At 44.3% G+C, this 16,295-nt stretch overlaps 1 protein-coding gene across 6 annotated transcripts in view; it reads left to right on the top strand.

Moving 5' to 3' along the window:
• Positions 1–16,295, top strand: part of SETDB2 (SET domain bifurcated histone lysine methyltransferase 2) — a 212,838-nt gene that overhangs the window by 83,538 nt on the left and 113,005 nt on the right. Inside the window, exon 1 of one of the 6 annotated variants that reach the window (XM_030200468.1) lies at positions 5,093–5,154. The exons of the other annotated variants lie outside the window; for them this stretch is intronic. The gene's annotated coding sequence lies outside the window, so the exon portion shown is untranslated. Of the gene's footprint in view, positions 1–5,092; positions 5,155–16,295 lie in introns of those variants that run through there. 6 annotated transcript variants of the gene reach the window in all.

Here is a 16,295-nt window from a genome sequence, read left to right as displayed (position 1 = left end):
AGGCTATCTCGAGTTGAGTTGAGATGGACTCTGAGGTGGGCTCTGCGGAGAAGTGTGATCTGTAGATGAGTGCAATTCCTCCTCCTCTTTTGTATTTCCTGGGTCAGTGTGATATTTTGTAGCCCGGGGGGCAGAGTTCGTTTATGATAGGGTCCTTGCCCACACACCACCGATCCTCTTCTAACTGTCCAAATAGGATGCATTAATGCAAGATCAGTAGTAAATAAAAGCGAAATCATCACTAACTGGATCACCTCAGAGAACCTAGATCTACTTTTCATCACAGAAACCTGGATCCGTCAATCAGTAGATCTAGGTTCTCTGAGGTGATCCAGTTAGTGATGATTTCGCTTTTATTTACTACTGATCTTGCATTAATGCATCCTATTTGGACAGTTAGAAGAGGATCAGTGGTGTGTGGGCAAGGGCTGATTTTGGTAAGTTGTCTTGTTTTTTGTGTTTTGGTGTTGCAGGGGTTTATTTCTGTATTCAAGGATGATATCTTGGACGGTGCTGATGCGCATATTTATGACAGGTTCAGGACACTGTTTGCAAGGATGTGGCTCCCCTGGAGGCTTTTTCATATATGGTGAACTTGTCCCCTGGTGCAGACTTACTGAACCAGCTTACATCATATCCTGCAGGTTTGCTATCCTTTAAAGGCAGACTGCTGTCTATTGAACTTCAAACTAGTAGGAATTAAGCATGAACTTCATAAATTGGCAGTGTCCTTGTTTACGGTTATCAGGGTTGCCCTGGCTGCCTATTGGAAGAAGTCTGTGTTACACTCTGTTACACTCCTACCTGGCTGCTCCTGGCGGCGGCCATCTTGGAAGGTTCAGTTGAGGGGTGGCCATTTTGAGAGGTGCATTTGATCAGTTCCTGAAGGACAGCCATCTTGAGTAGAGCATCTACATCAGTTCCTGAGGGGCAGCCATCTTGAGAGGCTTATTCCTATGGGCGTGCCCAATGAGGTTCCTTGCCCATCAGCTGTAGCAGGGATCTCCTGATGAGAGGCCTATTTAAGAACTGAACACGGTCATCAGTTTGCTTCGGCTTCTATCGTTGTACAGCTTTGGTGTGTGGTCTAAGCATTCTGCTGTCTTCTCCTGGCTTGGCTTTGACTTCTGGATTGGACCTGACATTCTCTGTGTTGCTGCCTGCCCTGACTTCTGGATTGGACCTGACATTCTCTGCTTTGCTGCCTGCCCTGACTTCTGGATTGGACCTGACATTCTCTGCTTTGCCGCCAGCCATGACTTCTGGATTGGACCTGACATTCTCTGCTTTGCTGCCTGCCCTGACTTCTGGTTTGGACCTGACATTCTCTGCTTTGCTGCCTGCCCTGATTCTCGGTTTGGACTTGATACTGTTTACTTGCTGCCGGGCTTGGCTAGCAGCCGTCTGACCCCGCTCGTATCCTGAAGTCCTGGTGGCCACCCGCACCTGGGAGCTCAACTCCTGGGGAACGGTGGTCGTCCCCAGGTGAAGCTTGGGGTTGTCCGGCTGCCTGACTGAGTGCGGCCTCCTTTTTCACCGTGCTCTGTCGAGGCACAAGGGCTCACTACCAGTTCCGTAACAGTCTGCACTTCCGATGGAAGACCAAGTGTTACGGAGACTAGATTATGTTTATCAGATGTTCCAGCTGGCGGCTCTCTGTCAGGTTAAAACTTTCCACAAGGTGTGGGACATATAGAAATTGGCATAAGCGGGCTTCTGTTTCACTATCTTTAGTGGCTAGCTGCTAGAATCCCTGTTGATGCTATCCTATTTGTTATTTTAATGGTTTGAGAGTGTGGGGAGTGGGAGAAAATTCTCGGAGTAACAATCGACTGTGGCCTATCACTAGAGACCCAAGCGAAATCCACCTTAAAGAAAATGTTTTCCTCTATGTGGAAACACAAACATGTGAAACCATTCTTCCCGAGGGAAATATTTTGTAACCTGATACGGTCAATGGTACTAAGCCACACAGACTACTGTAATGGAATCTATGAGGGATGCAAGGATCAAATCATAAAGAAACTTCAGACCGCCCAAAATACAGCAGCCAGGCTTATATTTGGAAAAACGCGTTTTGACAGCGCCAAGCCACTCCGAAAAAAACTGCATTGGCTACCAATCAAGGAATGTATCACTTTCAAAATCTGCATGACTGTTCATAAAATTATTTACGGTGAGGCACCAGGATACGTGACAGACCTCATCGACCTGCCAACCAGAAATACCACAAAATCTGCACGATCATACCTAAACCTCCACTACCCAAGCAGCAAAGGACAACTACAAATCCACCTATGCATCTACCTTTTCCTACTTAAGTGCACAACTATGGAACGCATTACCAAAAGCAGTAAAAACTACGTTCGACTATCTAAATTTCTGGAAAGCACTAAAGACAGACCTGTTCAGAAGAGCATACCCCACCGACCCAACATAAAAATACCAGATACCTACGACACAATGTAACCAAAGACCGTAATAGACATTTCCTGACTCTTCCTCTCCAAGTTCCCCCAATTGTACCTACCATACTTGTACCTCATCCTACCACAATATCATCTTGTATTGTTCATACCTTGTATTTGTTTCAGACCGGAATCGGCTAACGCCGTTAACGGTACTATGTAAGCCACATTGAGCCTGCAAAAAGGTGGGAAAATGTGGGATACAAATGTAACAAATAATAATAGTCTTATTTGTACTGCATTGTGTGTTGCTTGTTGGAAATGTTCAATAAAAATAATTCATTAAAAAAATGCTCCAAGAGCCAAAACCTTGGAGCGATAAGTCAAAAAATTCCTCTCTCTATTCTGAGTCCAACAAGAAACATCAGGGAAAGTTAGGTATCTTGCCCTCCCATAAAGTTACAGTCCTTTGATCTAAAGAAATGCCACAAAAGTGCTTCCTTGTCCTGTGAAAAACAAAGGAAACCAAGAGGGTAGCCCGAAGGGTTACCTCTTCTACAGAGATTTTCAGAATGTTACTAAGATTCAGACTGTCTGAAGAGATATCTTCTTGATCAGGTTTCTCTCTAAAGAGCTAGTACATTTCTTAACTGGGAGAGGAATAAAATATATTTTTATTCAATGGAGGTACAGCAATCTCCACGTATCCAAAATTATCTTTCAAGAATTTATATATCTCCTTAGGTGTAGATATTAAAACCTTTAGAAAGTTCAACAGACTCAAATTCAAACCCTTTATGTAATTTTCAAATTCTCAATTCTACGATATGAAATTTTCTTATCTTGTACAACCACAGATTGTGTAGATTTCACCTGTTGAATTTGTAATTCCAGTGTCTCCACCTTCCCTTGTATTTCAACGTTACTCTTTCCCAAAGCTTGAAACCAAACCTCATTCTGGTTCCCTACAGATAGAACCTTAGAAGACAAGGCATAGAGGACATTCCAAATGTCCTCCAGAGTAATTTCTGCTGGCTTTACCAAAAGCGACAGAGCCAAAAGCGGCTCTTCTATTGGTTCTTCCAGCATCTCTCCCACCTACTTGTTGCCCATGGGCGTACCATGCGATGACCTCTCACCAGAGGAAACTCCAGCCATCGACCCGCTTTCTCCCGACACTGATGGGGTCACCACTGGTGACCCGGAAGAACCCAGCACAGGATCTATTCTGGGATGTGGGGGAGTAATAGGACCAACTTGAGTAAGCATTACCTCACTCCCAAAGCGCGAGCTGTCCTCCGGCTCTCATTTTTCCGGTTTGCCTGAAGTTGCACAGGCATACTCTATGATTTCTGCCTTCCGAAGTTGAAGTAAAACTACCCAGTGAGTGGGTGGACTGCGGGTCTCCCACAGTGTTTAGGCATGATGAAACGAGTAAGGCGGAGCATTCACAAACGTCCTCACAGGTAAGCAACCATCTTGGACCCCCTAAGTATTTTCAAATTCTTACAAACATAGCAAGAAAAGAAAAATAATTAAATCCAGTCCACATAAATGAAGCGAGAGGATAATACTAAAACGTAAATAAGCAAGAAATCATCAACAAACATTGCACTCTTATACCAATTCTATATGACCTTTTTCTTAACTAAACCCACCATCGAATTGATAAAAAGAAAGTAAACATCAACTCATTAATTTAGATTTCGTATTTAACAAGAAACAGGGCCGCCAAGAGACACAGTTGGGCCCGGGGCAGGTCCAGCACAGCCCCAGCCTCCCCCCCCCTTTGGCCCAGTGAGAGACAGAGCCGGAGCAGGGCTGGTGCAGCCGCCACTGCTGCCCTTCCTCCACTCAGGCCACCGCTTCCCCCACTCGGGCCACCACCGCTGCTTCAACTCCCCCATTCAGGCCGCTGTTTCCTCACCCCCACTTGGGCCTCTGCCGCCGCCCCCTCCGAACTCGGACTGCTGCATCTACCCTCTCACTCGGGACACTGCCGCCCCTACCTCTGCCGCCCCACTCCACTTGGACCCCTGCCACATTCCTGCCTCTGCTTCCTCTGCAGTCTGTCACTCTCCTCTTGTGTGCCAGAACCCAGGTTATCACGTTAATGCAGTCACCCGGGTCCCGAAACAACAGGAGCAAAAGAGACAGACTGAAGGAGTAGAACCTTCTGGCACTGGGCCCCCCTTGTATGCTGGGCCCGGGGAAGCTTGCCCCCCGGCCCCCCCTGGCGGCTTTGTTCAATTGAGTAGGGTCAAGGAAATACAATTGTTATTAAGGCTGCATGTTAATATTGATTAGCCTGCAAATAGGTGGGAAAATGTGGGATACAAATGTAACGAATAAATAAATATTAATTAATCGAGATTTTAAAAAAATTAAGTGTGGCTCTGGCAAAACAGGGGTCTTATGCTTGTAGTCTGTATTATTTTTACTGATGACATGTATTTCTCCTAATTGGCCAGCAGATGGTATTTGTTTTTGTTTTAAAGCTGTTGCAGAGAAGATTACTTTCCTTTTCAATTTAGCCTTGTGACAAGGAAACTTGTAGTTCAATTGGCCAGATACTTTCAAAGTTGGTGCTCTGGGCTCTGATTGGTCCTGGACTTCAAATCTAGCACGGATGTACTATTTTCCTCCAGTCTGAGTGTGGGGGTACAGAGGAGAGACATTTCTGTCCTGAGACCCTGTCCAGACTTGTGAGCAGCTAATTTCCTGAAACTCCCCAGGTGCTACCCAGGTAGTAACAAGTGTTAGATAGTTTTAATGTTGATCCTTGTTTTGGTTATCTGTTATTGCTTGCTGTACTTTTTCACTTTTTCAGACGTTCACTGTTCTACTGTAATTATAAACCTGTTAGTTTATTGGCTCTGTTGTCCTGGACTAGTTAAGGATCCTGGTGGTTTGTGTGTTGGGTCTGTGGGTGTTTTCCAGGAACTATGGGACCCCTGAGAGAGTGGCCCCAGTACCTAGAAATCACCGGGGAATAACTTGAGAGTGGGAGACTAACCCAGAGGCAAGTAGGACTCAGTTGGCGGGATGAGGGTACAGTATAGAGCACATGCCCAAGTGCAAGTGGGCCTGAACAGTGTTGGGGTCAGACCTTCCAGTTGACTTTAGGGTGGATGCTAGGTGTTTCATGACAGCTGTTAATGAAATTAATTGACCCCCCCCCCCCCCCCCAAGTTACTTATCTTTTTCTCTGCTCACACAAGGCTGCCATTACCTTATCCTTCCTCTCCTTGGATTTACTGTTTGTCAGGATCTCCTGATTGGTTCTCTGTTGGGGATCCAATAAGGAAAGCCTCTATTGGGGAGCGCATGCTCCCAAGGAGGCACACCCTTCTGCTTGCTTGATGCTGTTTTTGCCTGCCTGCCAGGCCTGCCCTCACTACTGCTGAATGCTCCCAACGAGGCACCCCTTCTGCTTTCTTATGTTGCCCGCTAGCCCGGCCTGCCGTCACTGCTGCTGCATGCTTCCAACAAGGCACCCCTTCTGCTTGCAGCTGCCACCTGGCCTGCCACCGCTGCTGCTTGCCTCCCCGCCACCGGTAAATGCCATTCCATCCCCCCCTCCACCCCCGCAAGGTCCAACCTGATCCCGTCCCCTCCTCCTCCCCCACCCCCGTGAGTTCCAGCATATCCCTGGGTCCCCTTACCTCCCCACACTGCTTCCTTCCTGCATTCCTGATCTGACTCAGATCCTGCAGGCAGGCAGGCAGGCAGGCAGTTGGTGGGGGCAGGGGGACAGGAGCAAATATATTCAGTTTTGCAGGCTTTGGGTGATGTCATCTGTCTTTCCTACCCTCTAGTCCTCCCACCCCAGACTGTGTGACAAGTCAAGCATGTAGGCAGGCAGTCAATGGAAGGGGGGGAGGAGAGGAGGGAAGAGAGATGAAGTCACACAGGATGTGAGTGACTGCATAGTGACTGCATCTGTCTTCCCCCCCCCCCCCCCCCCCCCCAGTATAACAAACATAAAAATTACTGTAGCATTTTATTAAATACAGTGGTGATGTTTGAAGTTTTCCCTGCTTCCTTTAATTTTTTTAACCACACGATTAAAATTTTTAATCAAACTGCAGCCCTAATTTGTATCGGAACATTTTACAAGGCACTTGCAGGGAAACTTAAAAAAAAAAAAAGTTGCCTCCTGTAGCAAGCACCATTGACATCATCTGATTTCCTACCAAGGGTGTAGCCACTGGTGGGCCTGGATGGGCCCAGGCCCACTCACTTTTGCCCGAGGCCCACACAGACTCCGGTCTGAAATTCTTCCCCCACTGCTGCAGTGCTTGCAGCTTTTACATTTTCGGGATGGCCAGCATCGATTCATGTTTAGGATTACTGCAGCTTCGGCTTCCGTCTCCTTTCCCCACCGCTGCTGCAGTGCACTTGCAGCTTACACTTTTGGGACTCCCAGCAGCGATTCACTAGGCTCTCCGGATCCTTCCTTCCCTAAACAGGAAGTTACATCAGATAGGGCCAGACGTGGCAAAGGGAAGGATCCGGAGTGTTTCGGTGAATCACTACTGAGCAGGGGAAGGAGAAGGAAGCCAAAGCTACAGCAATCCCGGACACGCAGTAGGGAAGCCAATGAGGGATGCTCAATTGTGGGTGGGTGGGTGGTTGGCTGGACTCGAGGAAGGGAGACGTGTGCAGGACATATTGTGGGAGGAAAGGGGGCTATGGCTGCAGGGAAGGGGTAGAGGTGCTGGGCCTGCAGGAGGGGGGAGGGAAAGGAAAGAAATGCCAGACCAAGGGGATGAATGAAGTGGGGCTGAAATACTGAGCCCACAGCAGGAATGAGGGGGGATGGGAAGGCAGGCAAGCAAGCCAGATTGGGGGGGCGAGAGGGAGAGAAGCTGGATGGGGTGGGGTTGGAGAGGCGAGACACACATTGGCATGGGGGAGGAAGAGAAGAGAGAAGTTGGACAGAGAAATATAGGGACACAGAGAAAGGGAGATGCCGAACATAGAGGAAGAAAGAAGATAGACAGTGGACATGGAGAGAGAAGAAATGTCTAATGGACAGAATACCTTGGACAGCGAGTTAAGAGAAGACAGAGAAGCAGAAACCAGAGCTTGGGACCAACATTTGATAAATAAAATTACCAGACACAAAAGGTAGAAAAATATTTTTATTTTTCTATTTTGTGAATAGAATATGTCAGATTTGAAAGGTGTATTCTGCCAGAGCTGGTGTTAGACATGGCTGGGGCCTAGGGTAGATATTTGGGAGGGGACCCCAAAGCTTACTACCAGGCTGAATCATCTTCAGCTTCTAGCAGGCTTGGGGCTCTCTCTGGCCAGGGGCCCAAGGGCAGTTGCTGTAGTTTTACCCAGGGGCGTAGCCAGACCTCGCCGGGAGGGGGGCCAGAGCCAGAGGTGGGGGGGCACTATTTAGCCGCCCCTGCATCAGATACCTTTTTTGCTGGCGGGGGTCCCCGAACCCCACCAGCCGAAGAGAGTCTTCTTCAGCGCTGGAGTAGCGCCTTTGTTCAACGAAGTTCCTGGTGCGATCAGCTGTTTCGACACCTTATGTCCTGCACGAGGCTACATGCACGGTGCAGGACGTAAGGTGTCGAAACAGCTGATCGCAGGAACTTCGTTGAATGAAGGCTACTCTGGCGCTGAAGAAGACTCTTCGGCTGGCGGGGTTTGGGGACCCCCACCAGCAAAAAAGGTATCTGATGCGAGGGCGGGCAGCGACAGCGGGGGAGAGTTGGTGGCGGGAGGGGGGTTCAAGGGGATCGTCGGCAGGGGGCCAGGGCCCCTCAGGCCCCAAATAGCTACGCCACTGGTTTTATCCCCTAACACCATCCTTGGCATGTGCTGTCTTTATATTTTGCACAGTGCAGGAAGAAATGCACTTTTCTAGTTCTCTGGTGTTTTATTAAATGCAAGATCTGTCTTCTTGGGGTTTCGATTCAATTTATATTTGTGGTCCCATATTCTGTATTTGTCATTTTGTGTTCTGTGTTGTATGTGTGACCGAGGTATTCTGTTAGCATGAATTTTCTATGTTGTATTCTCTAGTGATTTGGTTTGTTCAGATTTCTTGATGGATGTATTGATATTTTAGGTCCCCACTATAATATTTAGGGCCCTAATGTATCATAGGTAGGATCCTTGTTTTGGATGTTAGTGTTGGTATGCTAGATTTGCTCTAGGTTCTGTGTGACCTTTTGTTTGATAGATTTTTGTATTACTTTGAAATATGCCTGTTATTGAGATAATACTAGAAACAAACATTTTTGTATGGTGAGTTTTATGGGGAAATGTTCTAGATCTGCTCTGCATCCACTGTTGGGAAAGGGCCAGGGGGTTCTATGGATGCAGATTATTTTGGGGAAACGTGTGTGTTAGGGACTGTGGCTCAATGGGTGATGAAGAGTGCAGCTTCTTGTACTTTTCCTAACCCTCAACATGGTCTGCAGCCTGCATTGGTACCCTCATTGGAATTATTATTATTGGGAGTGTGGTAGGGGTGGGGACAGAGCATGTATTTATAATATATACCGCCTTTCTGAGGTTTTTGCAACTACATTCAAAGGCGGTTTACATATGTTCAGGTACTTATTTTGTACCAGGGGTAATGGAGGGTTACGTGACTTGCCCAGAGTCACAAGGAGCTGCAGTGGGAATCAAACTCAGTTCCACAGGATCAAAGTCCACTGCACTAACCACTAGGCTACTCCATAGCTGGTCATGGTTTTGTTCAGTTTCATAAAAGACATCTGAATGATTACAGTTGGTAATGAGGAAAAAAAATATAATATTTAGTAAGCTACTTCCATTGTGATAGCAGCAATTGTGTGATTTTGCTCACACCGTTTTCAGTAGTAGCTCAAGGTGAGTTACATTCAGGTACACTGGATATTTTATATTCCATCTTTTTAATTCATCTGCACCCTGTTGCAGCATTGTCTTGTCTTGTCCATATATTATCAAGGTTAGCAAAATAACAAAATCCTTTCTGTAGGCTAACATCTTCTATATTTCTAATTTCTCTCTCTGTCTCCTGATGTGGGGATTTTATCTGGGTGTGGCCGTGCTAGACTTTAGTTTTGGGTTTTTCACTCACTCACCACCACACCACACTTGCGCTCCCCCCACACTGCACACACTGGAAATAGAGATCAATATGCAGCCCCACAGCCCATGCTACCCTAGCAAAACGCTTTACTATTTATCTTCATACCAAGTTCAACCCCAGACAAGCATGAGTTTGTAAATTGAAGAAAGAGGAATTATGAGCAACAGTGAATCAAAATTAATTGCTCTTGGTTTTTTTTTCTTCTTGTACAGATAACTCAACTCTGGACCAAACACTTATTCATAAAGGCTGCAAATGTCCCCACCCACTGCCCAAGAAATGAGACCCCCTTTTTGTTTGTTGTTTTTTTTCCCCCCCTAGGTACCCTTTATCCTGCTTGAGAAAGGTGCCACTCAAGCTGTTTGTTCTTGTTCTTTTATTAGCACATCTGTAGCTTCTCCAAATGTCAAAGATTCCTCCCCGCCCATATTGCTTGGCAATTGCAAATGAGCTGTATCCCCTGTACTGTCCTCTGCAAATCCCCCCCCCCCCCCCCCCCCACCTTTCAAATCACAAAATTTCTGTTTTTCTCCTGAGACCTCATCAGACTGCACACTTTCTGTTTCTGCTCTTCTCCCCCACCCCTCCCAGATAGAAAAGGCAAACAAGATAATACAAACTACAGTTAACACAGAAACTTACAACTGGCAATGCAGTAATCTGTCCATAACCCATAGCCTCCCTCAAGATGAGCAATGAGCAGGATGTGTGCCTCCTCCTCTCTCCCTCTAGAAATTTTGTAGAGCCAGTATCCCTCACGTTTGCTTGGCACCTGGGGAGAGGGAATCCCATCTCTTTCCCGTCCAACCAATAGGGAGGTACTAGAAGACTGGATGAGTCCCTAAATTGAGCCCCAAAATGAAATCAATAAAATACATTTAAACACACCTTTGCTGGCATACTTATTAATTTGCGTGCCAGCATAGAGAGAGAACAGACAAAGTTCTTCCAGGGTTTCTGAACACACGTGCAAAACTGCTTTTTATATATTTCAGACAAGAGATGCACTTTATGCTCAGCAGTTAATTACAAACATCCCCACCATTTCCTTTCTGGTTGTGAGAAAAGACAAGCGTGCAGTTCTTCCCATGACGTGCACATTTCCTCCCTTCTAGTACAATTACTATTGATCTTCACTGTGGTTCTTTTCTGACTTGTACTAAGAACATTTTTTTCTTTCTTATCCAAGCATCTGTAGCTTACAAATTAACCCTTACTTTACCTATGAGAACTGAAGTCCAGGTTTACATTCATAGCATGTTTATAAAATACTTTAATTTCACTTGACTATATTGGTGCAGGCATTTAATGCTATTATTTGGAAAGATATGCAGGCACTCTCACATTGCTTTGTAGTCTTCACACAGGAGCCTTAAAAAATGCTTTAACTGGGTACTTCCTTATAGAGCTATCTCCTAAGTGTGCAGGTTTCAGCTTGTTTATTTAAACCTCATGGGCTTGTGCCTCATCTGTTCTTATTGTTTTAGCATAGAACCACAGCATGTTTATAAAGGTAGTCAACACAACATCACTCCCATTTACTTTGATTAATAAAGATGGAAAAGGTGCTTTATAAGCTTCATTTATTTCCCCTTAAATGAAATAGAAAGGGCTGTCATCAGTTTTGTTTAAATAACATTTTTTGTAGAACTGCATTAAAAATATAATTTAATATTAGCTGATGTGTTGATTTTGTATATGTATTGTTAAACTGAGTAAATGAGAGGCTTTTGGATTTTATGGGGTTTGGAAAGTTACTGTGAGTTGGAGAGAATAGTGAAAATAAAATCTCAAACTTTTGACTGTCAGAGCTGTAAACAATGTAGTTTTCCTTTCACACTCCTGCTCTTCTCTGCCTTTAGAGGGGGAAACATTTGTCTGGTGGAGATTTGGCCCTTAGTGATTGGTGACTAGTAATTAAAAGGTAAATAAACCCAGATGACGGTTTATTTATTTATTTATTTATTTATTTATTTATTTTAATGCTGTATTTTACATCTGTCCATAACCCTGCATGCTTCTGACCTGCCCATACTGCTTCCACGGCCACACCCCTTTTTGAGTTGCATGCTAAAAAGAGGAGTAGCCTAATCGTTAGAGCAGTGTGCTGGGAACCAGAAGGCCCAGGTTCAAATCCCATGGCAACACCTTCAGGCTTATTTTCGAAAGAGAAGGGCATCCATCTTTTGACACAAATCGGGAGATGGGCGACCTTTGCCCAGGGTCGCCCAAACCGGCATAATCGAAAGCCGATTTTGGGCGTCCTCAACTGCTTTCTGTTGCAGGGACAATCAAAGTTCACGGGGGCGTGTCGGAAGCTTAGCAAATGCGGAATTGGGGCGTGCCTAACACATGGGCTTCCTCGACCGATAATGGAAAAAAGGAGGGCGTCCCTGACTTGCATTTGGGTGACTTTACTTGGCCCATTTTTTGGTACGACCAAGCATCAAAAAGGTGCCCGAACTGACCAGATGACCACCGGAGGGAATCAGGGATGACCTCCCCTTACTCCCCCAGTGGTCACCAACCCCCTCCCACCCAAAAAAAACCCTTTTTAAATATGTTTTGCCAGCCTCAAATGTCATACCCAGCTCCATGACAGCAGTATGCAGGTCCCTGGAGCAGTTTTAGTGGGTGCAGTGCACTTCAGGCAGGTGGACCCAGGCCCATCCCCCCCACCTGTTACACTTGTGGTGGTAAATGTGAGTCCTTCAAAACCCACCAGAAACCCACTGTACCCACATGTAGGTGCCCCCCTTCACCCCTTAGGGCTATGGTAGTGGTGTACAGTTGTGGGGAGTGGGTTTTGGGGGGCTCAGCACACAAGGTAAGGGAGCTATGCATCTGGGAGCAATTTCTGAAGTCCACTGCAGTGCCCCCTAGGGTGCCCAGTTGGTGTCCTGGCATGTGAGGGGGACCAGTGCACTACGAATGCTGGCTCCTCCCACAACCAAATGGCTTGGATTTGGTCGTTTCTGAGATGGGCATTCTCAGTTTCCATTATCGGCGAAAATCGGGGACAACCATCTCTAAGGTCGACCTAAATTTTGCCATTTGGGCGTCCCCGACCGTATTATCGATACGAAAGATGGACACCCATTTTGTTTCGATAGTACGGGTTTCCCTGCCACTTCGTGGGGCCATCCTGTGAGGACGTCCTCAGGAAAACTTGGGCAACCCTTTCAATTATGCCCCTCCTTGTGGCCAGGGCAAGACACTTAACCGACTGTTGCTTTGGGATGTCTGGAGACAGAGCTGGAAAACAGCAGAAAAGAACCAAAACCTTACGACGAAGATCACAAACACCAAAGGAGTCTCCTTGTAGAAACAAACAGTCTTTATTCCAACCGTCATGGAACAGCAAAAAACTGATGATCCAACATGGCCATAGTGTTGCTGCAGTTTTATGAAGTTTACACATTTCCTTGAGATATTTATCACTATTTTCTTATTGAAAGTTAGCTATTGCAAAACTGCTCCAGTGCATATGTTGCTCTTTGTATACCAGCTGTTTATGTAATAAGACCCCTGATGCAAACATTCTTTCTGCCGAAACACGGCACTGTTGTGTCATCATTTTTTTGCTGTCCATGCTGGTTGGAATAAGGACTATTTGGTTCTACAAGGTGACTCTCCTTACTGTGTTTGGAGACAGAGATGGCAACCCATCTCACTCTAACCCTGCCATGAAAACTGTTGCACATGTGTGGCAGCCCCCATAGCTCTTGTGTGGCTTGATGCTTGTGTGTAAAGGAACTACCTACCTTACACCTAACTATATTGCTGAAATTCTATTGACTGTATATAATGGATAAACACATTTTCACCTAGTTATTTCTGTCCATTCCTCTTCCTTTCAGTATGGGTAAAATTACACTTGCAGTTTGCTTTTAATTGTATGATGAAAACGTAGGTGTAGATTGTGCATTTTTAAAACTCCAGGATTGTTTTCCAGTGTGCACTGTGACCTGTGTTAGTGCAGGTATAAGGGAAAAGCAAGCAGGACCTAGTTTAGTATTAAGGGGGGACTAAAAAAAGAGAGAGACAGAGAGAAAAGCAAGCATTATTAACTAGTTGCCATAGAATATAATCCTTTTCCCATAGTTTTAAACTGAAATTTTCTCTAGAAATAGGCATTTTTACCATAATTTTAAACTGAAACCTTTTCTAGAGGTAGAAACTTAACAGCCAAAAAGCTTTAAAAGGCTCAAATCTTGTTCTTAAAGACAGTTATTTTCTGTTCTTTGGTTGCTGGAGAGGTAGCACGGCCAGTGACCTCTATTAGGTGTTAACTAAGGTGTGAGGAAGTAGAATATTTGCATAGGTTGCTGAGTTAGCTTCAAAGAGCCTGTTTTGAAAAGGTCCCCTTAGATTCAAAACTATATAAAGAGGAAAGGTCCCACTGAACGTTCTTTCTGAGAAATTTTGAGAGAAGAGGACATTTCTCTGGTACGTGAACACTATTGTGCTTTGGGAACCTAAAGATTGGGGTTTAAAGGAGGAATTGTAGGTTAGTGATAGGCAGAATAAAAATAGAGAAAAGCAAATTTTATCAACTAATCTCCATAGTCTTTTCCCCTTAGTTTTATGTTTCAACTGTTTTTTATTATGAAAGAAATCAACACATCCACATCTTGTAGACATTATAAAACTAATACAAGTATTTTTTGTTCCTCAATTATCTTGTAATAACATAATAAAACAATATTTATCTTACACAGGGATAGTGTGTTTCTTTTTCTTCCTCTGTGTGTTTCATCAATTTGTATTATCCATGAATTCAACAGAACATTGTATTATTGTCAACGTCTAACATAACCAAATATTGTTCCACCTTCTTTATCCTATATTAGTACAACAAATCAATTATTAGTTTCCACCATAGTATAATGTTTCATTCTTCCATCTTTATACCTACTATTTCCCCTTCCCCCTTCCCACCCTCCCTGCCCTCTTATTCTTCGTGTTTCCCCCTGTAACCTATAAGAATCCCCATACTTTTCTAGTATCGCATAAAGTCCACTCATAAGGTATTAATAATCAGACTTCGCCCTTTCTGCGTCATTTTTTCCAAGTAGCATCCCCAGATTTTAAGAAATCTCGTTTTTCTTTTATCATTTCCTTTAGCCTCTTTTGCTTCCCAGACCAACAATTGATGTACCTGATTACGCCAATGCCAGAAATTTGGCGGGTTGTGTGTAGTCCAGTGTTGCATAATACATTTCCTTGCTACCAAACATAATTTGCGCTTTAGCAATACTTTATCTGCATTTAAACTCGGTTGTACCTCCTTCATATCTAATATTAGATGTAATGGATTCATATCTACTCCACTACATAGCATACCTGTAAGATAATTAGTTATTTGTCTCCAATATCGTTGTATTAACACACATTTCCACATCGCATGATAAATGGAGTTCTCGGCATTATGACATTTTACACAAAGAGCTGTTTCTATACCCCCTGCTTTATACAATTGAACCTGTGTAAAGTATGCCCTGTGTATCATTCTAAATGCACATTCTCTATAATCAGTTCCCCCTATCAGGCATGGAATACTTTTGATTTGTGCTATTATATCCCAGGATTGCAAGTTCTTTCCCATATCTTTTTCCCATTTCTGTTTCAACAGAGTCATCTCCTTCTCAGGAGTTAGACTCCATAATCTCTGATATAATTGCGATATAGAAGGGGCATTTTCTGTAATTTCCTCAAAGAAGGTAATAATTTTACTACCTAACCTAATTGTAAGTGCTTCTTTATTTAAGTTTTGTATGTAATGTTTAAGCTGATAGTGTGCATAAGTATCTTGCCATCCAGGTTCCTCTTGATGAAGCAGCTGCGGCAATGGCTTAATATCCCCATTCTCTCCTAGTGCGTCTGCCAGGGTTTCCACACCTATCTTTCCCCAGTCATCAAAGATTTTGTTCTCCATTCCTGGTTGGAAGGCCGGATTTCCTCTAATACTTATTAACTCCGTTATTCTTGAGTCTCCGCCTAATAGTTTGCCTATGAATTTCCATACCTCTCTCATGGGTTTAAGTAAAATATTGTGTCTAATTCTTGGAGGAGTTTCCCCGCTCCGTAGATGCATTAGGGTAGTAAAGTGATATGGGTTAAATAATGCATCTTCTATCTCTATAGGTGTATGGTCGGAAGCATGAAATAATCTATCTCTCACCAGTCGCAATAAACATGCCATGTTATAATATTTAAGATTGGGAATTCCCAAACCCCCCTGTCTCCAACCTCCCAACATGTATTTTTGTTGTATTTTAGCTTTTTTCTTAGCCCAACAAAATCTGAGCAGCATTCGGTATAAGCGCTTTATATCTTTCTGCAACAGGGCTATTGGTAAGATCTGCAACATATATAACCATCTCGGTAATATCACCATTTTAAGAAGGTTGATCCTCCCTATGAGCGAGATTGTTAGCGTGCCCCATGATTCTAACTGCTGTTTTGTCTGTTCCAGTAATTTTTCAACATTTAAATGATATAGCTCTTTTGGTCTGGCCGGCAACTGTATACCCAAGCATACAAAAGATTTGTGTGCCTGCTTCAAAGGGAAATCTCCCCCCCATAGCTCGTGTATGTCCACATTAATTTGAAGCGCTTCTGACTTGTCTATATTCAGTTTGAAACCCGAATAATCTCCATATTCTCTGAAAATTTGTAAAAGATTCTCTAGAGTATCTTTTGGCTTCGTAATAATCATTAACAAGTCATCCGCAAATGCGGCTATCTTAAATTCTTGATTTTTAATATTTACCCCTGTT

The sequence above is a fragment of the Microcaecilia unicolor genome, chromosome 4 (genome assembly GCF_901765095.1).
Source record: "Microcaecilia unicolor chromosome 4, aMicUni1.1, whole genome shotgun sequence".
Taxonomy (NCBI): Eukaryota; Metazoa; Chordata; class Amphibia; order Gymnophiona; family Siphonopidae; genus Microcaecilia; species Microcaecilia unicolor.
The sequence above is the reverse complement of the archived record's forward strand: the minus strand, read 5'-3'. Positions and strand labels throughout refer to the sequence as shown.